We start from the raw sequence: 25,498 nt of genomic DNA, 5'->3' as shown, positions 1-25,498 counted from the left end.
ATATATATATATATATATATATATATATATATATATATATATATATATATTATACTTTGGTCTTTAAATATGAACATTTAAACTCTCAACATAAAACATGTATATATATATATATATGTTTTATGTTGAGAGTTTAAATGTTCATATTTAAAGACCAAAGTATAAGAATGTCCAGGATTAGACGCGTGTCCGGGAGAAAGAATGGACACTTTTACCTGAACGTTTTCCTCTTACCTTATCTAATCAGACCTTCCCTTCGTAGAACGTCTAGATGTTCTTGTGTCGATGCCGAAAACGTCGCGGCGGATCTTGACAATCCAGCACGAGTGTCGGACACGGGGAACTATTTCCCGGCACGTCTGCGTCTCGCGGCGATTTGTTTCGCCGATTTACACGCGGTTGTGTCCCGGCGGCACCAGCGACGACGGAGGAGTCGGGCGATCGATGCCCGAACTCGACGTCTAATTTCGGAATCCGATACACGAATCAATAAGCGTGCCGCGCGGAAGCCGCGGCTTTGACGCGCGCTGATTGTTTGTGACAGGAACGTCACTCAAGCGAGTTACACTTATTTCTCACGCTGTCGCAATAATCGATACGTCGAAAACTGCGTTTCAATATTTAGACTCGCGAACGGAGGAGCCCGTAGCCCGCAGAATGCAGTCCGAGCTCACCGAGCCGAGAGATCGCGACTCTTTTTTCCCCTCTGATTCGCCGTGAGACATTAAGCGTGATCTGAGGATGTCGCGTCACGCGATCTTCCCGGTAAATTTTTTGGGAGAGACAACAATCGATTTATTTACCTCCATATCTCTGTCTCTCTCTCCCCATCTCTCTCTTTCTCTCCATGTGAATTCGCAATTTCGTCGAGGCGCGAGTCAACGCAAACGTTCGGCAGACGCTGATATTAAATCCCAGTCAAGAAAATGGTAAATAGTAATCTTTCAACCGTGACGTTTCTCAAAATATAATGGCGTCTTTATCCGCCACGAGACGCGGCAACCCAGTTTATCTCAAGCCAGTTTATCGCCCTGTGGCTCACGCGGAAATAGATTGATAGAAATAAATATATTCACGCGCTGCGCGTGGAAACGAATTCCAAAGGCTACGCGCGCTTCGCGTTCGCGTTCTTGCAACGTGAACGTATCTCGCGCGACGAAAGATCTTTATGTAGACAGAGAGGGAAAGAGAGAGAAAAGGGAGGCAGTGGAGGGGGAAGGGGAAGAGCGTAGAGGAAGAAATATCTCGTTGATTATTTTTGAATCTCAAGATTACGACATGAGCGGTATGTGGTCGCGGTAAAATTGAGATTACGTAAAGGCAGAAACGTTTACGGCCGTTTCGCGCAAATTCCAGCGATCCTCCGGCTGTACAGCGGCTGCTGCTCCACGGAGGATCGTCGCGGCCGCGCTCTCGACCGGCAAAAACGTCTGCGGAGCACCTCGCGAATTCACGCGCACGGCAATGGAAAGGTTTCGACCGCGTATCATCGGCCGGTCGCCACGGGCGTTTAGGCCTTTTGTCACGGCGGCACCGATTTGTTTCGTGGATTTACGGTCGGCGCGAGGCACGAGCCAAGGAGCCGAGCGACTCGGGGCGCGTTCTCCTCTCTCTCGGTCTCTCGCAGTCGCGGGTATAAGTTTAAATCGGGAATGGCGGGCCGGGAGGCCGTCATGCGGGAGGCGCGATGGTATTTTTATCGGGCTAAATATAGGTAAACCTCCTATACGGAACGCCATACCAGCGTCGCTCCTCGTCGCTCCGGTGTGTGCCGACGAGAACTGCGCGAGAAAGATAGACAGATAGATGGATGGATAGATAGATAAATAGATAGATAGGTAGATAAAAGGGGAGAGAAAGAGAGAGAGAGACCCCGAGATATAACTACTCGTTAACAGCCCGCGCCGCGTAACCGACTGACTCCAGATACACCCTGGGGTGTCCCGTGACCGCAAAGAAGCTTCCGATGAAAAAGAGAGGTGGGCGAGACCTCTTGATTAATACTTCATAAACGCACGGCTCTCTTTACCTCCGTCTCTTTCTCTTTCTCTTTCATTCTCTCTCTCCTCCCACGTGTAAATTCGTGCTGTGATCGCGGCGGTCGTAATCGCTCGTCGCATGCGATTGATCCGAAGGCAAACCCCACTGGTAGCGATGACGGTGTCTTAATCGATAAGATGTCAGTTAATAACGTCTTAAATCATTCCCGATGCGCGGACATTCGCATTTATCGTGGGAAATCGACGGCCAGAGACACGTCCTTTATCGGAGATCTCAAAAAGAACAGAGAAATGGAGGAAGACGGATAGAGATAGAGACAGACAGGGGGAGAGAGAGAGAGAGAATTATTTATCAGAAAGAGACAGCAAGTGAGAGACGCACACGTGGAAATTGACCTAGCACTTCGCACGGCATTTCAATTAACGACGACCGTGACAACGGTCGTGAAACGTCACTCGGAATGCGACACTTCTGGTTTGTACACGGGAGACGCGTTCGACTGACGCGCGCGTTGCAAGTCAGTTCTCAACGAAAGTCAGGTGTCTCGCGGAATGCGAGAGAGATACGGGACCGTCGTGTGTCTGGAGCAGGCGAAGCGAATCGACGACACGACGCGCTCGCGAGCGTTCGTTATAATTCGCGATAAATCATACAAACGCCGTATTTCTGCGCGAAACCGGAGTAGGTGCGCGCGCGCCCATTCGAACGATATCGAAACTGGAACTCGAAGTCGCGCTTCACGATTATCGCGAAACGCGATGAGACAAATACACAATAAACACACACGCGCGCTCGCACGTTGACGCGCGAGGGGCTCCGAAAATGAGCCGAGTTCCGATCGATCGATCGCGGTGTTATCGGCCATCGTAGCCTCCGTGCGGTACTTTGTTAATAGCGCTCGTCGTTGTTTACACCAATCGTTCGTATTGCGGCGATAACGCGGCCAGATTTTTCGGACGAGCGCTCTTGCCTCCTCCTAGCGCGGTCCGCTAAAAGCGGACCGTACAATATAATCGTACTACCATAGGGCGGTGTCCCATGACCACAAAGAGCTTCCGCAGAGGGAGATGGAGGGAATGTAATTTGAATTCGATTCGGGGGCGAATCACGCGCGCGGCGCGCGCTCGGAGTAAAGCTCCACCGCCGCCGCCGCCGCCGCCGCTCTGGTCGACACAGATTCGTGTAAAAACTCCTGTTCCACCGGCGTGCTCCCTCTTTCTCTACATCTGCGGGACACCCGCACTCACTCGCACGTTCGTTCGCGTGCGCTCTACATATTGCTTCTCCGGAATATCACCGCACGCGCGCGTACTGCTAAAATATAGCCGTCCGATCCTCGTCCCCGCGCGGATATTGAGAACGAAATCCATGTATCGGGCGCGATATATCGCTCTCCCTTTGTTTCTCTCTCTCTCTCCCTCCCTCTCTCTCTCTCTCTCTCTCTCTCTCTCTCTCTCTCTCTCTCTCCTCTTCCCCTTCTTCCCGCACGTGCTCAAAATTAGATAAATCTCAAAGTCGCATTACGCTTCCGGTAATTGCACGAGAGAAGCGTAGGTTGTTAATTATTACCATAGCGAGAGTACACGAGAGCGATTCTACTTTTGATGTTCACGTCGTACCACCGAAGAGAAGTCGTATCGCGTGTGGCCGACTCCACCCTCCAGTGTCGGCATCCACGGGATATGTCGAAAGGGTCGAGAGAGATTTGCTTCTCGCCGTCGCGCGCGCGCGGCCTGTCGACCTCGGCAGAGAGGCCGGGAAGAATGCGACCTTCCAGGAAACACCGATCGTGCCTGGTTGGGTGGGCCAGGTGTTACCCAGCCGTGGCGACGTTTGTCGCCGTCGTACCTGCTTCGTTGGACGCGACGAAAGGTCATACAGCGCGCCGCGCGAGCTGCATCTACATTCATTTATTCATCCACGCGATGTTTACCGTTTCCTCTCTCTTTCTCTCTCCCTCTCTCTCTCGTGTTTACGTTCGCGCCCGCGGTCTCCACGTGCTAAACAAACATATTAATTGCGCGCCTCCAGCTCGAGCAACGTCGACAGGCGCGGACCGAGTCGAACGGAGAACGATGATTGGTTGCGAGTCTGAAAATAATCCGGCAGCTTTCTGTCGCGATACAGACTGCCACTGGAGACTCTATAATAAGAGTCACGAACGTTCCCGATTTTGACTGGTGCCGCTATGTTTGTAAACTAACTAGTAGATATAATACAACTGTAAGGCCGTTTGACGCTGCAAATGCTTTGAAAAAGCTAATACTGTGTGTGTGTGTGTGTGTGTGTGTATGTGTGAGAGAGAGAGAGAGAGAGTAAAAAAGAGATTAACTAATAACGAATTCATAAACAATGTCTAGTTGTTTGTTCTGCACTAAATTACAGTAATTTTGTGAAAAAAAAGTTATGTTATGAAAGTATTTTTCCATGATGAAAGAAAGAAAAGCGAAATGGGCAGCAAGTGTTGGACGAAAAATTAGAGCCCAACCAACACTTCGTGTCTGTGCAAAATTATTTCTTGACACTGATTTTTTCTCATTTTTTTAAATAAAATTGTATATTTATTTATTTATCATCAAATATAAGCCTATTTTCAAGCATTAATATGTGAAAAACAGTTGATGGTCGTCGAAATATGAAATATTTCAATACGGAATATTAAAATATGACGCAGCGCCAACAACTTTTTGGATTTTATTCTAAAGAAACAAAATAAAAAAATGGAAATATTTAATAAATATGCCATATTTAGATGTAAGATCGCGTATAAAGAACCAAAGAAACATTTTGATAGCAAAATTATGGCAACGTATAATATCTAAGAAAAAAATCAAAGTTAATGTTTCATCCATGTTATTTATATTTTTTATTTCAAATACCATAATTTAAAATTAAGTTTCCTGCTATGGCTATTTTCGATTTTAGCCAAAACATGGCACCATCGACCTAATCTCGTTATTTCGTGACTCTGATTGAAAAGTCACTAATCGCCGCGAAACGCGCGCGTCGTGACGGCGAAGGAGGGGAATTTGCTCGTGAACTTAGTCGCGAATACGCTCCACGATTCACGAGAGAGTGTAATTAGATTCTCCCCGATTCTCTTTTCGGGTCGTACCCGCCACTCGTCGATCGCATCGATGCGCGCGACACCACGACTTTGACAATCGACGTGTGAATATTTGATTTTTGTTTAAGGCTTGTTTCCTCTCGACGAAAAACTGCAACAAATCATCGCCACCGGTGTCGCCGACACGGTCACGTTCCTAGAATTCCTCACGACGCTTCTGCCACGACCTCGTCTGCGTGCCGGCCGTCCCGAGACTTTAATTTTGGATTAGAAGCGCGAGAGGATAAAGCGCGGGAATGAAACGCTCAGCTCGGAAAGATTACGAAAGAAAGAGAATCTCTTTCGATTGCGGGTCTTATTTTGCGCTCTCGCGCGAAACCCGAGGCGAGGAGGTTATTCTCCCTCTCGCTCGATTATATTTGCGCCTCTGTGTTGCAAATAATATCGCCGGATCTTACGTAAAGTTTTTCAGTTTATGACACATCGCGTTGGAAACGCGCACCGCGAGAAATTCGCACGACGATGACGAATCGACGTCGCTGCTGCCCAACGACTCGAGACTCAAAGTTTATTTTTTACGCGCAATTGAGATACAAAAGTAGTCGGTCTCTCTACTGCTAAATTAACGACACGTGAATATAATGCGCATAAATTATGCGTCGCATTAATAATACCGTCCCAAGTAGAAAATCCCTTGGGATTTATTTGGCTTTCAATCCGACTCCCTCAAATTAATTATGCGGGTTTTCTCTATAGTGTCTTCAGAAATGTCAACACGCAACTCCAAGTGGGAAAACGTAAAGCTTCCTCAATATTTTTTCCCTAATCCTCATTATATACATTAAGATTGAATAAAACATATTGCCTCTCAAAAGTAATTCCATCATTCAATAAAACACTCAAAGTGTTTAGAAAATACATATTTTTAATAATTTTTATTATTTTTTAAGTATTATTTTTAAGTATAAATATAACATAAAAATGGAATTTTCAGTTTAATATCATCAAAGCAATAAAAGTATGCCAACGTTAACGGCTGAAAAAAAGCGCAAATTCCCATAGTATTTCTGTCTCGACTCTAGATAGAGAGCCATGCTTGGGACAAGGATTCTCCCAATTGGTCTCGTAATAACAAATGCTGGGATTTGAGTATTCCAATCGGCATTTATGCTATATCTGGCGGAATCTAAGGAAATTTCTATGCAGGGTGATTTGCGTGTCGCGTGACTATTGGCGCGGGCGCGCGCCATGCAATTTTACGTATCATAATGACGACTTCCTCGGTGCCGATGTACAAGATACAGGCGGTCAATACGCCGTAATGAAATATCGACATTTTGCATCGACATTTTTCGCAAACGCTAATAACGGCGCTGTACCTTTGCGCGGCACAGTCGTCGATAACACTCGGTGTCGGAGAAAGGATGAGGATAATTACAGACGTCTAATTGCCGTCGCTCGCGGCGACCCGCGGAGGACGCGTCGACGGCGAGTCCGCACGATCGTCGAAATTACAGAAAGAAACGATAAAGCGGCCGTGTTATTACATTTTCCGCGTGGCTGTAGATACGATGTGCGCGCGAAATGTCTCGAATTACGTCGCGGCCAGTCGTAATCGGGACTCGCTATCGCGGCTTGTCCGTGATTTCAGAATGGTTCTCCGGAATTACTGCTTCCGGCCGTCCGACAGTTGTCGAATGTAACGCGAGCAGCTTTCGAAGGAGGAGATAAAAACAAAACTAGGGAGATAGAAACATAGAGAGAAATTCGTAAGAGCAGAGGAACGCGTTCGGAAGCTGAAGAGGATTAGGCAGCGCGGTGTCGAAATAGTCACGACAAACGTGACATAATCGGTGTCTGGAACTAGTCGTCTCGTCGTCGTCGTTGTCAAAAAAAGTCCTCTGTCAGAAACAAATTATCAGAACAAGAGCACGTTTGCTGTTTAACTATCGTCAATGAAACAAATCGAACAGTAAAGCTCGATCTACAATGTGTTATTTGCTTCTTGTTTCTTTTTCTTTATCTTTTTCTGACTCACACCTTATCTATAATGTGTTATTTGCCTCCTGTTATTTTTTTCTTTATCTCTTTCTGATTCAAACCTTAAATTAAAAAAAGACAGAAAACAAGAAACAGGAAGCAAAGAACACATTGTAGATCAGGCTTTAAGCCTTACACTAAAACAAGACAGAAAACAAGAAACAGAAAACAAAGAACACATTGTAGATTAAACTTAAGGACTATCGTACACAAAATAGCTGCATGTGCATAACATAAGATCATCTCAAGCAATGAGCATGTTCTGCAAATCAATATGGCAACTTTTTCTTAAATGTTCATTGGTCAAGGCTACGACCTAAGGGCCATCGCACACAAAATGACAGTTGCATATGTATAGCATAATTTAGAGAAAAGTTGTCATATTGATTTCTAAAACATGCTCATTGATTGAGACAGTCTTGTGTTTATCTGGCTTATCCTCGCAAATAATTTCATATCACTTGTCACTTTAGCAAACATATATTGTCTGAGACACAAATCATATTTGTCTTCGTCTATTTAGATTGAATTTTAGGCTAGATTAGTTATATCTTCATTACAAAATGCTGTTACATAAAACAGCAAATTGAAAGTAACAAACCATTTATTCCCTCTATGTTGAGAAGAAAAATATCTAAGAAATAGTGAATATTTATTCAGTGAGTATATCATAACAGCATATTTACTTATATTCATATAAAATTTTTCAAATAAGAAAATACACATTTCCTGAACATCTTAAGCAAAATCTTAATTTTTATCATAAAATACTATTACTTATTCCATTTAAATAAAAGAATTTAGATTTAAGCAAATGTGCTACTAATGCCCATAAATATTTCGCAATTTTTAGGTATTTTTCTCTCAATGTACGATGTGTCATTTACTGTTCCGTCTCGACCAATCATTTGTCGCGGGTACTGGCATTTTGTTAAATTAGCGAAACTTTTTCCTCTCTCTCGGTGCGCGATTCGCCGCCGGCAGATTTCTTGCTCGTCATACCGGATTTCCAGACAGCCAGCCGCGATGTCAAGATCGGAGACGGCGAAGAGACGAAGACGACGGCCACTTACAATCTGCCGAGCCGATCGGCGGCCCGGATGTTCCGTTATCCGGCGACGTGGTCCGAGTGTCTCGGCGTTTCTTTCGCCGATATTACTATGCGATATTGCCGGTGCGGCGCTGTGTACCGCGCGGACCGCCGCGGAGATAAGATCTCGTCTCGCGGGAGGCTTTCGTCCGACGCCAGCTGACTCGTGCGAGAATCGCGAATCGAATCCGGCGACGACCGGCTGGAAATCGCCGCCGCGTACGCGCCAAATACGGAACTGGGTTAGCAGCCGCATCGCGTCTCTCTCTCTCTCTCTCTCTCTCTCTCTCTCTCTCTCTCTCTCTCTCTCTCTCCCCCCCTCGCCGCTGCTCTTGCTCTACTCGTGCACGCCTGTCCGAAACGAAATCTCTGAAATTCCGCAGTAGCCGTAAAAGTATGCAGTAAGCTAATTGATCAATGGGACTCTGAGGTCGGTAACACACGAGAAACGTATGCAGTAAGGAAGGAAATTAACCAAACGCGATGATTCTTCTTCAACAATAATTGATTGTGACTGATCAATTTTCTTACTGCTTTAACCACTCTGCCCCAAGTCAGACGCGGGGTAACGTTTTCTTTCATAATTTAATAATCAGACGTCATATTAACATGAACTAAAGTGGAAATTAAAATTAAAGAACTGTACTTTCCAGTAATTAATCGTACTAATGGTAAAGATTATTTTTTACAAATTTGTGCTCATCTAAACATTGTAAAAAGAAAATTTTTTGAAACTTGCAAAAAGATGCAGAAAGCAATCTCCAGTTACGTGTATTAAATAAGAATGATAGTTTTCAAAGATACGGATGCCAAAAACTTGTAGCTGTCTGAAAAAAATATTTATATAACCTGATGTACAATTTTTTCAAAATTCTGCGACAATTTTACCAAATTTAAATAGTAATTTCAAGTTACTATCAATAATTACAATTTTTATATTACTGTAATTTATAGTAAAAACATATTTCTTTAGCACAGACAGTGCATCCTTAAAAACTCATCGACATTGAGGTTTCACGTAAATAAATACAATATTTCAAGATTTACTTTTAGGTCCGCCATTTCGCATTCGCTATTTTGAATTTTGTGAAACTAACCAAAAGAAATAAATCTAACAGTAAGTCCTCTCTTTTGCGGAAAAAATTGAACTATTTTGGTGCTGATTTCGGGAAGGAAATGCAAGCGTAGAATGGTTAAGTTTTACTGCTTGAATTTCTCTGTGTGGTTCTCACAATCCACGAATAATCGACTGTGGCCTGTTTGCTTACTGCTCACGTCTTACTGCATACTCTTACGCCTATTGTAGGACCGGCTTATTGCGCTCATCGAGTCGATCGCACGGCGATTACCGCGAGTAACCCGGGGAGTTGCCGCGCGCGAAATGCAACTCGTGCACGCTTCCGCGCCTACCAACTCGCTTGGACGAATGCGAGGAGAATGAGAGTAAAAAAAAAAGGTGATCCGCTCTACTTCGTCCTGCTCTGCGAGCGCGAGACGCGCGTTGCACATTGAGCAACGATACGGAGAAATCGTCATCGGTGATTTGAGCCGTATGCTGATATCACTTCAGTAGCGTGCGTTTTTACCTTACTTCAGGCGCCATCCACTCACTGTGGATGCACACACGGCGCTACAGATGCCTTACTGTCTCCTAGATCGAAAGTGACACGATTTTCGATCTCACACACAACGCTTGGGATAAAAAATCGCATAAGTAGCTCTGATTACAATGCACTGAGAGAAAAATGTTTGATATTTGTAACCACAATCAATAGAAAAGTAATTATATACTATAAATTATAGTCAAGACAATCATTTTTTAGTCAATTGCACTATAATTTTAGTACTGTAATTTTAGTAATAATAATTTTATACCCATGTTATTACTACTATCTAACAATCAAAATATATAATTTAGATTCCAACCACTTTTTGTTTGTTCTAACGAAGATAATAATAATAACATGCACATAACATTATTATCACTAACAATTATAGTACAATTGACTAAAAAATGTCATAATTTATAGTAATTATTTCTCTGTATGATTATAGTTACAAATACCAAACATTTTCCCCTCAGTGTGGCTTTGATTATGCTGGTTTCAACCTTATGCATAAGGTCGAAAATTGCATAATTCTCAATCTAAAGAATGCTAGAGTAGATATGATGCCGTTTGTATGTTCTGCCAAGATATATGTTTGTTTTCTCGAATATATAATATAAACAATAGATTATGAACGTTATAAAAAACTATATATCTTTGACTAGTGATACATACATTTTGTATTACATTTTGAACACACAAAATATATTATAGAAAAATATTTCGTATTTGTATTGAAATCGATCCGTGTGGAAATTTTCGTGTTGAATTTTTAACAAACCCGCGTGCGTCAATTTAATATTGTCGTTGCGTTGTTTAGACTATTTTGCACGATGTTTATATATTCATCATCTCTGTTAAAATAACACAATTTATACGTAAATGTACAGATGCTTAGTGATACATTTTGTACATAAAATGCGCGGATAAGCTGTGTTATGTGTTTGCCCCAATAATTTGAATATACGAATATATGCTGAATTTTTTGAATATACGAATATATGCTGAATTTTTTGAATATATGTTACGAATATATGTTGAATTTCTTAAGGTATAACTCTCAAGTTACACCTGTAGCCTAATAACCACACGCCTAATGAAGGAATATTCCTTCGTCGTTCGTACGCGGCATCGGTCCGCGATGAAAAGTGCTCTTGTCGCCGAGTTCTGATTCTTATTCGACTGCTATAATTATTCGGAGGACAGAGTGAGATTTGAAGGTATCATTGCAAGTGTGTCCAGATACATCGGACAAGTACCTTTCAGGGTCATCCTTTTTTTAAGGTAAAAGCTCACGAGCGATTTTTGCGAGGGCTCGCCGTTTCTCGGGTTAATCTGGCGAGCGGGGAAATGTTTCGAGCATGATTGAACAGGACTGCCGACGAGAATCGCTCGATCGTCATAAATTCGACACGAGCCGGCATCCGATGCAGTCGCGGCGCGACGTTTATTTTACGCGGGCGCGCGCACATCCCCTATCGCCTGGTCGACACGAAAATCGACATGTTCCGCGTGCACGCGAGCGCGGCAGACGCGACAATAAAAATAGAATGCTCGTACAAAAGCGTCCTAAGTGCGAGAGCGCAACGTTCACCTCTTCTCTCTCTCTCTCTCTCTCTCTCTCCCTGTCTCTATCTCTCACACCGTCTCGCCTTCGCAAAGGAGAGCCGGCGTAAAAACGCGGCCTTGCCCGGCACGCGGTACATGCGAACTCACCCATGTGAGGCAGGGTGAGTCACTTGAAGCCACTTCGCGAAGAGTAAGAGAAGAGGGAGGGAAGAGGAAAGAGAGAGAGAGAGAAAGACAAAGAGAGAGAGAAAGAGAAAAAGTGCGTGTGCGTTTGTACGTGCGTGGGTGCATGAACGCGTGCGTGAGAGCGCGCACGGCAAAGAGAGAGAAGGAGAGTAATTTGTTCCGAGAATACTCCCCGATGAACAGACGCATTATGCGTAGATTCGTAAATGATACGGTGTGATAAAATATAAGATAGTGTATTTAATTAATGAGTCAGAGGTGCGGAGTCATTTATCAAGTGGAGCATGAGCGGAGGGGCGCGCGCGAGTATCGAATTAAATATCGATTAATCACATTAAATAGCGTGTACAAACTCGGGAAACGCGCGCGCGAAGGCGACGCAATATTCCTTCACCTCGCGAAATATTCAACGAGACGGGACGTCGGAATCTTCCCAAGTTCCCGAGGACTCACTCTCTCTCTCTTTCACACATCACACTCGGATGATGTCATGAAAACGGGTCGCGACTCCGCAAATAAAAACGATTCGACCAATAAAGTCTTCGATAGTCGACAATGAAGCGCAAACGGGAATCCCTAGTTTTTCGAAATCACCTCGCCGCGTTTCCAAACGAAGAAACTGTCTCTTAAAACCACCGAATGAATATGAGTAGAACGAGACGCGCGTGGGTGTCTCCTAAAATGCATCCCTCCTAATTCGGACGCTTGAAAATCGACCTTTAAGCAAGGTGACATCGACTCAGACACCTTTTTCTCAAACCGCACGCTTGGGATCCCTTTCTACGAAGGGACGAGAAAGAGAGCGAGAACATGGCCGAACGACTCGGGGAAACGGAGACAAGACGAGACGGAGAATCGAGGAGGAAGAGAGACACGAGAATACACCAGGACGAGGGAACGAGTGACGAGGAAGGCTCGCAGAGGAACTATCGGCGTCACCGCTTCCCCGACCTCGAGGTCGCGGCCGACGTCCCAGAGTCGCTTCCGGGAGAACAGTGCGCGTGATGTGGAGGAAGGTGCGTCGCAGGGAGACCGCCTTGCCGGCACAGGACGACGAACTCGGCGGTGCAGAAGCGGCAGCGGCGGCGGCGGCGGTGGCGGCGGCAGTGCTGCGCTCGTTCGCTACGCGCTGCACCGCACTGCACTGCGCTGCGCTGCGCGTTGCATCGCGCTGCGCTGCATCGCATTGCAGCGCGGATCGCGTCGCCGCCGTTGCCGCCGTCGCACGCGCTCTCTCTTTCTCTCTCTCTTTCTCTCTACGCGCTCTCGTCCTCCTGGTCGACGACTCGCGACTGCGCCGTTATAACTGCGGCTTGCGGTCGGAAACACGTGGGAACCCGAGGGAGAGGAGGTTCCTCCGCTTTGTATGTATCAGCGGGTACGAACGAACGACGAACGAACGAACGAATGCGCGCGCGAATGCATGTGTGTCGGTGTGTTGCATGGTGTGCGCAACGTCCCGTGGGAATCCATACCCCTGCGCAGAGCGAGAGAAAGAGGAAGAGAGGAGAGGAACGACGAAGAGCGGCACAAAAGCGGTATCCACCGACTGTGTGGAAGCACCCTCTTCTTCCCCCGCCCGGATAAATCCCTTCTTCCGTGTTTTTCCTCCTACGCCGCCCCGGGGACGCCGTTTTACGAGGCTACGTGAAAATCGCCGCCCTTTAATCGCGCGCATTCCAACGATCGGCCGTGCGCGATCGTCCCCGACTGCGAGGATCGAATTCTTTCTTGCCTGGCTCTCTCTCTCTCTTTTGCCTAAGAAGAAAGAGAGAGGGAGAGAGAGAAAGAGCAAAGACGACCGACGTTTGCGGAGGATTCGAAAATCCTCGACGTTTCTTGTCTCCCCTGCCTCTAGGGCTAGGGTCGGCTTTCTCTTTCTTTCTCTCTGTTCTTCCAGTTGATCGCGCTTTGAGCTTTGGTGGCGAGGAAAGAAACGCGATATATCATTCTGTGTCATCATAACAAATAGATACACGTGCTTCTGAATGTTAATTATTGCCATTTCTTTTCGTCCATAGTCTTTCTATGGTCCATTAAAACTTACGTTCTGGAATTTTGTAACTTAGCTTTTTCACGCGTAGTTATACCAGGCGCACGAATATCGCTTGTTATATATTATTAAAACCATTCTATATTAATTTCTCTCTTCGATGTCAGCAGGTCCGTTTAAGATTACAAACAAGTTCCACCCAAATTCACTCAAAGTTTGCCGAGAATTTGCCGAGTTTCCCCACTTTCCCTGTTATTTTTTTTTTAGTGACACTCTTTCAGTGGCTATGGCTAATTCCAAATTCGGATCGTTCAATCACGAGACACTGACGAGCAGGTATCGAAGAAATGCTCACGCAATGAGGCACAAAGCTCCTAAATCCGAGATAAATCTCGCGCGATATAGTTTGCTGTTGCGTAAAAAATAGCTTTGCGTTCACAGCCATAATCTCGCGCTTAGATGGTGATGAGAGAGGCAGGGAGAGAAACAGAGAGAAAGAGGGGAAGGAAGAGAGGGAGAGAGAGAAAAAGAGAACGAGCAAAGACGAACAACACGTCCGCGGAGGATTCGAAAATCCTTGGCATTTCTTGTTTCCCCTCTCTTCCTAGCTAGGAACGGTTCTCCTAGCTAGGGACGGCCGCTTTATGAGCTAACGCGAAAAATATCGTCGTCCCCATGGAGATTTCTTCGGAAACTCTCGGTCGCTCGCGCAATTCCGATGAAGTCCGCGGAATTTTCAATCGACAACGGTTCTTCTTATGATTTTTCGGGATTCTCGTGCGCGCACGTTGTTTCATTACGTAAAGACTGATTCTTGTCGGAGAGAAGAGAGCAAGGGCGATCGCGCGCGTGCGCGATTATATTTGTGGGCAACCTCGTGCGAAAGGACGCTGACGAAGAGACAAAGAGCAAACCGCGCGCGTTTCCCGAGACTGCAACATCGATAAATCCCTTTCCGTGTTTTTCTTCATCCGCCAACGGGCACGTTGGTTTCACGCGGAAACGCGGAAAATTGTTGTGCCTCTGCCAGCATTGATCGCCCGCGATAGCCCCGGAGTTTAGTCGGGAAGCTAGCTCGCGCGCCAGAAAGCCGCAGTTTGGACCCTCACATCGTTTTCGAGCATGCCCGACAGAGTCCGACTGAGAATGAAAACAAAAAATTTCCGCACGCAACGAAGGGGATGCAAGCACGAAGACGATGTAAGCAGAATGGAAAAGAATACCAAGTCGGATAACACAGCGAGTAAAAATCAATGAGACGTTGATTAGAAAACGCGGCGGCCGTGCTGACATCGCGATCTTTTCTCTCTTTCTTCCTCTCTCTCTCTCTCTCTCTCTTGCTCTCTTTGATTTGTCCTTTTCGAAATCCAGTAAAATCCCGGCCTCGAGCTCGAAGATGAAACACATCATCGTCGTGGCAAGGGAAACAAAGTAACAATTCATGGAGATAATAAGCGGGTTAGTCAGCGATCCACCGGTTGCACGCCACGTTTCCGTTCGCGGCAACGAGAGCGATTAATGAAGGCTAATGTGACACGAGCGGCGACGCGCGCGAATCGCGACTCGTGGCGGAAAACAGCCGGAAGCCAGATAACCGACCGACCGACCGACCAACCAAACGAGAGCGGCTTGAAGGCGGGAGAAGCGCTATGAAAGTTTGAAAAGCTAAGTCGCGCACTTAGAGAACTACTCTCCGCTGCTGGCCGCCGCCGCCGCTTCCTCCTCCACGTGGCCTCCACCCCCGCGCTCTGGCAGCTTTAATCCCTCGTAACGTGTAGGAGGAGGTCGGCACGGAGCTTTAGTACACGCGCGGATCTCGCGAAGCACTCGAAACGATCTTGTGCTCTTAGCGCGTGTGTACTACCAACGCAACAGAGTGACGCCGGCCGGGAAAAATGTGACGACCATAAGCGCCCGGTTAAAATCTTATCGTTACGTGCGCTTAGACGCATTAGGTGGTGTTGGTGCACGAAGTCAGTAAAATTCCAGAGAAAGGGAGATACACGTGGTCTACAAGATGTCCGACGATTACACTTTCATGCGCAGGTAGAGAACTCCAACTCTGAACACAAATAATTCCTCCACCAAACAAGTACGTGAAATTTTTGAAGTTTGAAATTTTTTAAGATTGAAAGAAGATTGGTGAAGGATCACGCACGATACATGCTCCTTGACTGAGCTATAATGGCGACACATAGAAAGACATGAACTAGCCATTGGTAGCAAAAGCTCAAAAATCATAATTTTGTGGGTTGGATTATTGTCGCATAACTCTATGGCGAATTAATAACTAAAAATTTATGTAATTCTTTGCAAAATAGTAGAGAATTTTTTTTTCAGTTTAACCTAATGTACAAGCACATGGCGGCAAATGTCACAGCTCGTCCGCCGTATCGTGTGTAATCGTTCACCAATTTTCTTTAATCCTTTGCACGATGGGTCGCACAACGATTTTTGCCCGCTCAATTTTTAATAACTTTAACAAAGTTCTTAACATCAAATGCTTATTTTTTTTTCTTTTTGTAAAATTCCTAGTACATGATTAAGTGTAAAAAAAGTAGACCGTAGATCTTTATTTGCATAATTACTATAAACAATAGTCAAAATTTATACTTTTTATAAAAAAATTAATTTTCTACTAAATTATTATCAATATCGAAACGGCAATTTAAGCACTTATTTAGGACATCCTATTTTTCAGGATTTTATCAGATTTTTTATTATAAATTAGTAATCTTTGAAAAATAAGAAATCGATATCTTCTGTAAAAATTAATAGTTTGAATATCTCTTATATTGGTGGTAAAGGTTTCTTAAGTCATCGAATCCTAATCTGGTCAGAATTTTCAAATTTTTTAAGATGCATGATGATCGAATCGATATGAATTTTAAAATTCTGTCTTCTGATTCGTAATTAGTGACCTGAAAAATTCTCGAGTACAAAATTTTCAAAAAAAAATTTGATACAAAAATTCGTGACACAAAAGGGCTGATTAATAACTCAAATTTTTAGGTGGTTGATTGTGCTAAATGGTAGAGGAATTTTGCGTCCAGTTTGACGAGTCCTATCTGCACACAACGGGTATGTCATTACTTGTCAAACACCCTGTATATACATGTACATATATACCTCAGCTTAGCGTTGTGACGAGGGCTCGTGAGAGCCTATAATAAAAGAACGATCTCGAAATGTTTAATTCAACTACGTCGCGCAGGAGGGTGGTAAGCTACGATCGGCCGGAAGGGTGGCTCGCGCGACTGCGCGAGGAAGACTTTTGATTTAATAGGTATGTAGCGTGAAGTGCCTATAGTCCCCTCCCCGACCCAGACGATGGTGTAAAAACGAGGAAATATTAAAGGACACCGGGAGTGCTTCGCTCGCCGTTAGAATCGATGTGTAATTTTGTACTTAGGGGACAACATCACCCGAGAAAAATATATATCTATCTATTACGATGACACGCGCGACGTTGGCGTCGCGTTATCGGCGAAGTGATATTCCTACCGCGCGCGCCCTCGTGTTTTTCTCCCAACTGGGAGAACGGAAATGAGAAACGTCGACAGAACGGACGCTACGTTTCGTTATAGCCGGCGATTTATCGACAATTAATGATTCTATCTAATCTCGATGGATTATCTATCGAGTGTGACGCGCGCGCGCGTATGTGCGAGTGACCCTCGATTAGGAGCGCAAATCGCTGCGTGTCGCGTTTGCGATGCCGCCGCAGAACCGACCGATTCGCGTAAGGGCGTGGTGTAATAATAATACGGGACGATTATGGTGATCGTCCTGCGATCCGCTATCGGCGACCGGCGGTTTTTCCGCGAAAAGCCTCCACCGAGGCCTTCGTGAGCGAAACGACCAGCAACACGCGACTCACGCGCGCGCGAGTGGTCCCTTATTTTAAGCATCGCCGTTGAATCCAGATCGAACGAGCACGCGCATCGACATGCACGAGACGTACGATATATTACGCTATTATGCGCCGCCCGTGTCCATATGATTACGCGAACAAGACATTATACAATGTGCTTGTAATTGCTAATGAGCCGATTCCGATGCGATTCCTGAAGTTGTAGGCGCGAGCGCGAGAGCGAAATTGATCGGCCGAAGACAAATGGTCGTGCGTATAAAGTTCCACCATTTGTCAAGAACGTAAGTGGAATGAACGCAATTGACCCGAGATTCCCGATTACTTCGTAATGAGGAGAGCGTCATCGGGCGTTTATCAGCCGTTCCGTCGGTTTAACACACTCTATCCCTCTCCCTCTCTCTCTCTCTCTCTCTCTCTCTCTCTCTCTCTCTCTCTTTCTCTCTCTCTCTCTCTCTCTCTCTGCCTTTCCTTCTCTCGCGTTTTCGCGTTAGGCATATCGCCCGACCCGCGACGCATATTTAATAGAAACGGCTGACGCCTATCGAGCTGTCAATAATATCAAAATTGTGTACCGCGGTATTCCGCGAGTTAGCTACAAACGTAATTATTGGAATAAATTTGCATGACTCGAATCGGGTCGCTCCATCTCTCGATAGGTTTATTCCATCGGCCGGGCCCAATCACGGTACACGCTTCCAATGGAAATACGTTCTAATTGGTACAATAGGATGGACTCGGGGGCTGTCACGAAGTTTATAAACTTTCCGCGTCCGCGCGCCGCGTGTATTAATTTCGAGGGAGTATTTTCAATTACGCCTCCGCGCGCCGTTCGCCCGCTCGCTCAGACTCGCCGCTCGTGATTATTCAATCGAGGCACCGCCAATGTAAGTCGGACGCTTCTTGTAGAATTTTTCTTACACAAAAGGCACCCAAACATCTCGGAACATAAACTGAAAGGCCGCTCATCGCCACCCCGTTATACGCGCGTCGCACCATATTCATTACATTTTACTGACGATGTAGAAAATTAGAAAGCTTAAAAAATCATAGCCCAATCACAAACCATTTTTTCCGCTCTCTTTTTTGAACGTACTCTCTTAATTCTACAGTCGTCGCGCTATTGTTCGAACACGACTCGACGCATGGGATCTTGAGAGACTCCAATATAAAAATTTATATTATAACTTTTGTTGAGAACTTAAATATTTTCTTGGTTTAATTAGGTTTTTGGATTTATGTGAAATATAAGAAAAGACTTTTTTGTAATATAATATTCATTTTTGTGATATAATATTCTTTTAAAGATGCCATGCGACGACTGTAGGGTTAAAATGAATCAGTCAAACATCACTGAAAACAGTGAATATACAATGATTGCAGTTATAAATATAGCACTGAAAGTGCTCAGTGCTATACTCATAACTGATATCAGTGACTATTCACTAATTTACTTTAAGAGAGTATATTAATCAATCTGCTCTGCTGAAAATCTATACGACGTGTATATCCGGATAAACAGGTGCATGTAAATTGATAGCAAGTTTAGCAATTGATTTGTAAGGATTGCATCTATTATGAGTGCTTCATATGGCACTCGTATTAATCGCACAGATAAAGTGGAAATACGAGAAGAATTATCAGAATCTGCTGGCGAAAAATGTATCATTTAAAATGTAATAAAATCTGAGCATGACTTTCAGTAAATTTGTCACTCGGCATCAATATGACAAAAGAATTACATTATTAAATTGTATAATGCAAATTTCATGATTAATTCAGTAGTTTAAAGGAAAGTTGTCGAAGTCTCCCGCCGGTCTCCTAAATCGCACCTGATTCTTTGAAATGTTTGTAGCACACGCGCACAAAATAAGATGTAATCTGAAAGTCTTTTCGTTCGTATTTCTCACTTATTTCTCATTTTTACCGTTAGATGTCGTTCATATTCGATAATGATAATAATGATAAAGAAATTGATGAGACGCGATTTCGGCAAGTTTCTCTGTATTTGCTTCAGACAGATGTAATTTGAGAAATTCCAAGTTTCCACCACCGATTGTCTCACGTGATAGAAGTCTATCCGGGCAAAGACGCGCTCAACGCGACGCGAGTTCTCGTGATCGACCAGAGGGTGGTGGACGGAGGTTCAACCTCGCGGAATCGCGGTGTGCCTCGCTCGCTCTCGGATTCCACGGGGCTCGAAAAACGCGAGGGCTCGTCTCACGAGAGCGAAACGGAACGGCGATCGGCTGCGAAAAGCAGAATGAAGATGTACAGCCTCGTGAATCGCGCCGCCGTGACCCCGAGCACGCTGGGAGGATTAATCCTGCCGCGGTTGATCACACACGGCGCACGCGCGCGCGGGACTCAACAACGAGGCGCTTCGTCGAGCCCGAGAGTGTGTGCACCACTCGGAGGAACAGGTTTTCGAAATGGTCCAGCCTCGACCCACACGCTAAACCGGCGACGAAACCGTCCCGGGTCGAAGCCGCGCGCGCGCGCGCGCGCTCGATGACGCGAGCGAGAGCGTTCCTCGCCGCGGCGGAGAAAAGGGGTCGTCCTTCTCGCTCGAGGGCCCCCCCTGGCCCCTCCCGCCGCCGAATCGGTACGTGACTCGCGGTCCATCGCTCGCCCGTAATTTCGCGGATAAGGGGCGCCGAATAAGTCTCCTCGGCTTAGGCCGGAAACGACGTCGCGTTACGACAGAATCGGCCGTTCCGTTAGTGGGCTACCGCGCTGTAACGGAATATCGGCTTCTTCTCGGACGCTACGACACAGTCGATTTGTAAAGATTCCATCCGTTATGAGTGCTTCTCATATGGCGCTCATATTAATCATACAAAACGACGAAGTGGAAATACGAAAGAAGCGCGAGAAGAATGATCAAAATCTGCTCCCGAAAAATGTGTCGTTTAAGATGTAATAACGTCAAGATTTGAGGGTAACTTTTAATAAATTTGTCGCCCTGCATCAATATGACTACAAAATTACATTATTGTATGATGCAAATTTCATGATTAATTCAGTGGAGCAGGGAGAGTAACGTCACACCTTTATCTCTATTTTTTCTTTCTCTCTTTCTCTATCCTAACGTGATCCTTGAGAATCGTTTCTTATATAGCACGAAAGAGTGGGATAAATTATTTTGTACGATGAAAATGACCGGATAAGATCGATCCTCGTAACAGTCTGGACATCTCCGACTTCTTACTGATTCTTTTAGTCCCGTTTTTTTGTTTAGCCGAAAATGGCGGATCTGAGGACTACAAAGAGACTCTACAAAATTCTAAAGACTCGTTTGTGAAAAAAGTGGTGTCTTCAGATGGGAGATAAATATGGAAAAGAATAATCTTTTAAAAGTTAAATGATTATCGATATTTTTATCAATGATACTATAAATAAATGTATAGAAAGGTTCTCTTAGAGGTCAACTCGAGTCGAGCCGAATAGACACACCTGACGAGTAAAACAAACGTGGGCGCCATTTTCTTGATCAAGAGTCAAACGTGTTCTGGCTTACTCAGGGGACTCCACTTGAAGCCAGTCGCGCGACTAGGACGAAATCATTTTCTACGATCGGCGGGTCAGGTGCATTCTCGCGGATGCAGCCGTGACACGCTCAATTCGGAAGTAGCCACCGTGGAATCGCGCGAAGCTGCGACGATGTGAGGGGGAACATCGACTGGCCGATTAATGAGCGGCGCGCAAGGCGAAGTTTCCGATCAAACGGGCGCTCGCGCGCGGCATAACGGCGGCGGCGTATCGCCGTTATTAGTCCGGAACGTGGAAAAAGCGCGGCACTCTGGGGAAAATGACGATCGAACGGGACGCGTTTGCAGTTTGAGAACAATGTCGTCGGCGTAGAGAGCTCGAGTAGAGTGTTCGCGGCCGACAACGGCGATGATGATGGCGGCGGCGGCGGCAACGGAGGAAGAGAAAGAGCGGGAAAAGAGGAGGCGACGCACCAAAAATCACTTTTCTCCCGTGCGCGCGTTTTCCCTCGTTCGCGCTCACGTGCCCACCGGCATTTTGCAGGAATATAATCGCGCGCTCGTATAATTTATCCCGGAGTCAGTGTCTTTGAAATTTATGCGCGAAGGTGCATGAGAGCAAACGGCGGTGGCGGCAGCCACGGGCCCGTCGTTCACGACACGAGTGCGCTCGCCTTGAAAATGCATGCGCGCGTCCTCGCCTCGGCGAGGGAAAAGTGCGCGGCCAGAGCGCGCGAAGCCCGACTGACTTTTCGAAGTTTCCTTCGAGCCCGTCGCTCGAAGGGCTTATCCGACAGCGGCCCGGACGACGAGCCACGCGACGTACCTTTCAAGGTGAGCGGGATTCGTCTTCCGAAAAAAAACACCGACGAATAGACCGGTGGAGGTCTCTCACTCTCTCGCGCTCTCCTCTCCCTCTCTCGCTCCTTCTCTTCGTGTCTTCGTATGCCTCAAGTAGCCGGGACGTCGGCGCGTACCAAGTCTTGGACTGACCGAGTGTGAGACTTCGCGGCGTGGCGCGCGAGAGAACGATGCACGAGAAAGAGTTGACCAGGGAAACGCGCGAAACAAGAAAATGCGGAATTAATAACGACGGATGAAAAATGCAGGGTGGAGGCTGCGCGAAAATTCATCTCGCGCGGCGACCCCGACGGACGGACGCGTGGATTTCAATTTGGACCTGTGGCGATTACCGACCGGTGGATGATCTTATTATATTTTGTAAAACTCTATATTCTCTTAGCTCCGCTCCCCCTAGCCGATTTAATTCCGGCTGAAATGCGCGCGGGCGGGCGCGTTGCGATTCGACGTTCTGATTGCATTGTTAATGCGACAGCTCTTATCTCGACGGTCGCGATCGCCCGGCAAAAGGAAAAAGTCTCTTCCCGGGGAGCTTGCCGCGCGGTGCGAGAATTGTGAATTGTGATATTTCAAAACGATACGTGGACAGGAAGAAGGGGAGATATCTGCCTCCGTTCTGTTCTTACTTGAGGGCGTGAGGGCGAGGAACACAATAAGAAAAATGCACATAAATACATACAGCAACGCGCCCTGCTACGAAGTGGCAACGATTATTTCATGCACTTCCTTCGCTCGTCCCTAAATATCGCGCGTTAATATCCCGGGGCATAATTTAAACTTGCAACTGTTGCGTTTCTCCTAGCTGAGAGAAGTTCACAGCAGAGTTCGATCTCGCGGGATACAAATTGCAAAATAATTAATTCAATCGTTCATGAGGAAGAGGTCGCGATGCTCTCGAAAACCACCTAGGGCCGACTACGTGAGCTACGGAGTGGCCCGAGAAAAGAGTAAATAATTAATTTCCACGGTTACTGTGTAAGCTCACCCAGCTCGAAATCAATTACCGAGATCCGCGCGGCGAGGTGCGAGCGGATCGTAAATATCAAAACGATTATCTCTCTCCGGCGTCATACTCGGTTAGAAGGAAAGAAGAAAAAAATGCGGAAAGAGAGAGAAAGACAGAGAAAGAACGAGAGAGGAGAAAAAAATAAGTGAAAGAAGAAGATGAAGAAGAAGAAAGATCGCGGCGGCTTTCGAAGCCGCCTCGGAAGATTCGCAACCGGACCTACTACCAGATCCGAGACGCGAGCAACCCGGTCGTAGAGCGCGAACTGGTCAAACGACATTTTCCACGTTGCAAGGTGCCTGCAATTTCTACCGGAGAGATGCATCCCGCCCGAGAGATGCGACGGTGCCTCGGCGGCAAACTCAAACTACGATCGACTTTGAGCTCGCTCGAAACTTCGATGCGCCGCGCGCGTAGCTAAGTTCTCACAGAAGCCGAGAGAGGAGACGAAACAGAGAAAGAAAGAGAGGGTGAAGTGAGAGAGAGAGAGAGAGAGAGAGAGAACACGAGAGACGGCAGCATGGAAGAGAATAGAGGTAGGTAGGTGAGGTGAGATGGAAACGACGAAGGAGGCGACGAGGGAGCGGTGGAAGAAGAGGCCGAGTTGGAGGTGTGGAGGAGGAGAGCAGGAGGAGGAGGAGGAGGAGACGAGAACGTGGGGGGAAGGCGAGAGAGGCGAGGGAGGAGGATTCGAGGAGGCGGCCTTGAGAACACGGACCACGGAGAGACCAGCGGAGGCAAAGTGAGAGAGGGAGCAGAAGGGAAACAGAAAGGAAGATAAAGAGAGAGAAAGAGAGACAGAGAGAGAGAGAGAGAGAGAGAAAGAGAGAGAATCAGAGAGACGGGAGAGACCAGGCGAGCCAACTCCAACGCGAACGAACTGCTTCACTGGCAAATCATTCGCGGTTCTCATCTCGCGCCACGGCGATTCTTTTCGAAATCGAGCAGAGAGCGAGGAAGGAACGCGCGCGAGGCGAAGAGAAATCCTCGAGTCATCGGCGAAGTCCCGAGTCATCGAGGCCCCGAGTCTCCTCCTCGCGAGGGAGACGCTGCGCGCGAGCGCGGGTTCCACGGCGCGAGCACGAGCAGCCGCTTTCTTCGGGTACCACGAAAGGGTGGGATATGACCGTCGAGTCGGACGTGACGGACGATACACGCTTTGGACACTCCGTCGATCTGGACGTGCCAGCGGATTCTTGACATTTTAAAATCTCGCGCACCGACGCAACCGACGGGATGCGTTATGCAATCTCGATGATGCAAGAACGGCGACACGGCGAGCGCGCGTCGATGCAGCAAGTCTCGACGTACGTCCTGCCGCCGTCACCGCCTCCTCCTCCGCCGCCGCCGCCGCCGCCGCGTGACAGCGAAAAGTCGACGATATTTATGCCAATATTTTTCGCGCTACGTATACGCCGTACGGCGTGTTTTCTCATCGCGGTGAATGGAAATGATACCAACAACGTCGAGTGAAGGAACGCGGATTCGGGGCATCCGGTATCACCGCGTCCCACTCGAGCGATCTGTTTTTGCCGCTTCCACAACTAGAACTAGCGTGGAACTAATAGAAATAAAAACGAAACAAACAGCGAAGCCGCGATTAAGGTTGAACGATACGAGAAACCGGTTCTTGGTATCATAAATGTCGAGAGAGGAGTGTTTACAATGTTCTCTGTGCGACTTCGTTCGTTCGTTCATTCGCGCGTCTCCGCCATGAGAACCACTGAAACGTAGCAGACCGCGCGCTCTCGGCGCAGGTAGGTCGCTTGAACCCACGACTCTCTACGGAATATACAGACACTTGGCGAGGTTCGCGAGGTCGCGTGCGCTGCATTTGGACAGGCAGCGCTAATCTCATTATTTATAGCTCGCTATTTGATTTGCCGATCGCCCGTTATTTCCGCGTGACGACACCGGCTACACACCCGCATGACTCGACTCGACGAAGGCACCTCCGAGAGAGAGTCTCGACTCCCGCGACAATAGGCGGGAAACTGCTTCCTCCCAACACATACAAATATTCCAACATATTCCATTCTTCCCCCCCCCCCTCCCCTCCCCGCTGTGAGGAGATTCCAGTAATTATCTTAAATTCCGCGCCAATCGTTTCGACGCGCGCAAATCAATCTCGGACTTTGCGCGAGTCGTAATAGATGTGCACTTATCTAGACGCCGAAATAATCGACAATGCTAGTTTGCTCACTCACTGAGTAGTTAGTGCCAGTCGCCAGGTGGATATGCGTCGCTTTTTAGAGGTTTCACAGGTATTGTAATAGGATACAACAGTAACAGGATATAATAGTAATAGTATAATTAGTAATATGTGTGGGGAAATCCGAGTCGCGAAATTTTGGAGTAACAAAACGTTAACACGTTGAATGCCATGACGGTCATCGATGACCGGCGCTATGACACTACCACATCCCACCGAGTTGCACATACATACATTGGGAAGAACAATACTTGGAAACTTATCTGTGGGATGCACAAAATTCTTTTTCTGAGAAACTAAATTTATTTCTGCGAGATAAGCTTTATATTCCACAAATAAATTTTCAAGTATCTTTTTTTTCAGTTTAGTTTAGTATAATTACCTGCGCTTGAAAAATTGGTCATACGACCAACAGAAAGTCGATGAAATGAAGCAAAAGATATGTGCTTGTCTCTCTCTCTCTCTCTCTCTCTCTCTCTCTCTCTCTCTCTCTCTCTCTCTCTC

The 25,498-nt window shown here is 46.4% G+C and overlaps 1 protein-coding gene and 1 long non-coding RNA gene across 5 annotated transcripts in view; one reads left to right on the top strand and one right to left on the bottom strand.

Annotated features, from left to right (window-relative positions):
- The window catches only part of LOC116850015, a 113,329-nt gene extending 104,833 nt beyond the window's left edge, over positions 1–8,496 (top strand). The window contains exon 4 of the long non-coding RNA XR_004379241.1: positions 5,197–8,496. This is a non-coding gene — a long non-coding RNA (uncharacterized LOC116850015). The remainder of the gene's footprint in view (positions 1–5,196) is intronic.
- The window catches only part of LOC116850013 (LIM domain-binding protein 2), a 140,204-nt gene that overhangs the window by 96,709 nt on the left and 17,997 nt on the right, over positions 1–25,498 (bottom strand). The window lies entirely within an intron of this gene.

The sequence above is a fragment of the Odontomachus brunneus genome, unplaced genomic scaffold, assembly GCF_010583005.1.
Source record: "Odontomachus brunneus isolate Ranch 3 - 2012 unplaced genomic scaffold, Obru_v1 Obru_scaffold_131, whole genome shotgun sequence".
Classification (NCBI taxonomy): Eukaryota; Metazoa; Arthropoda; class Insecta; order Hymenoptera; family Formicidae; genus Odontomachus; species Odontomachus brunneus.
Note: the sequence above shows the minus strand (reverse complement) of the source record. Positions and strands in the feature narration are given on the sequence as shown.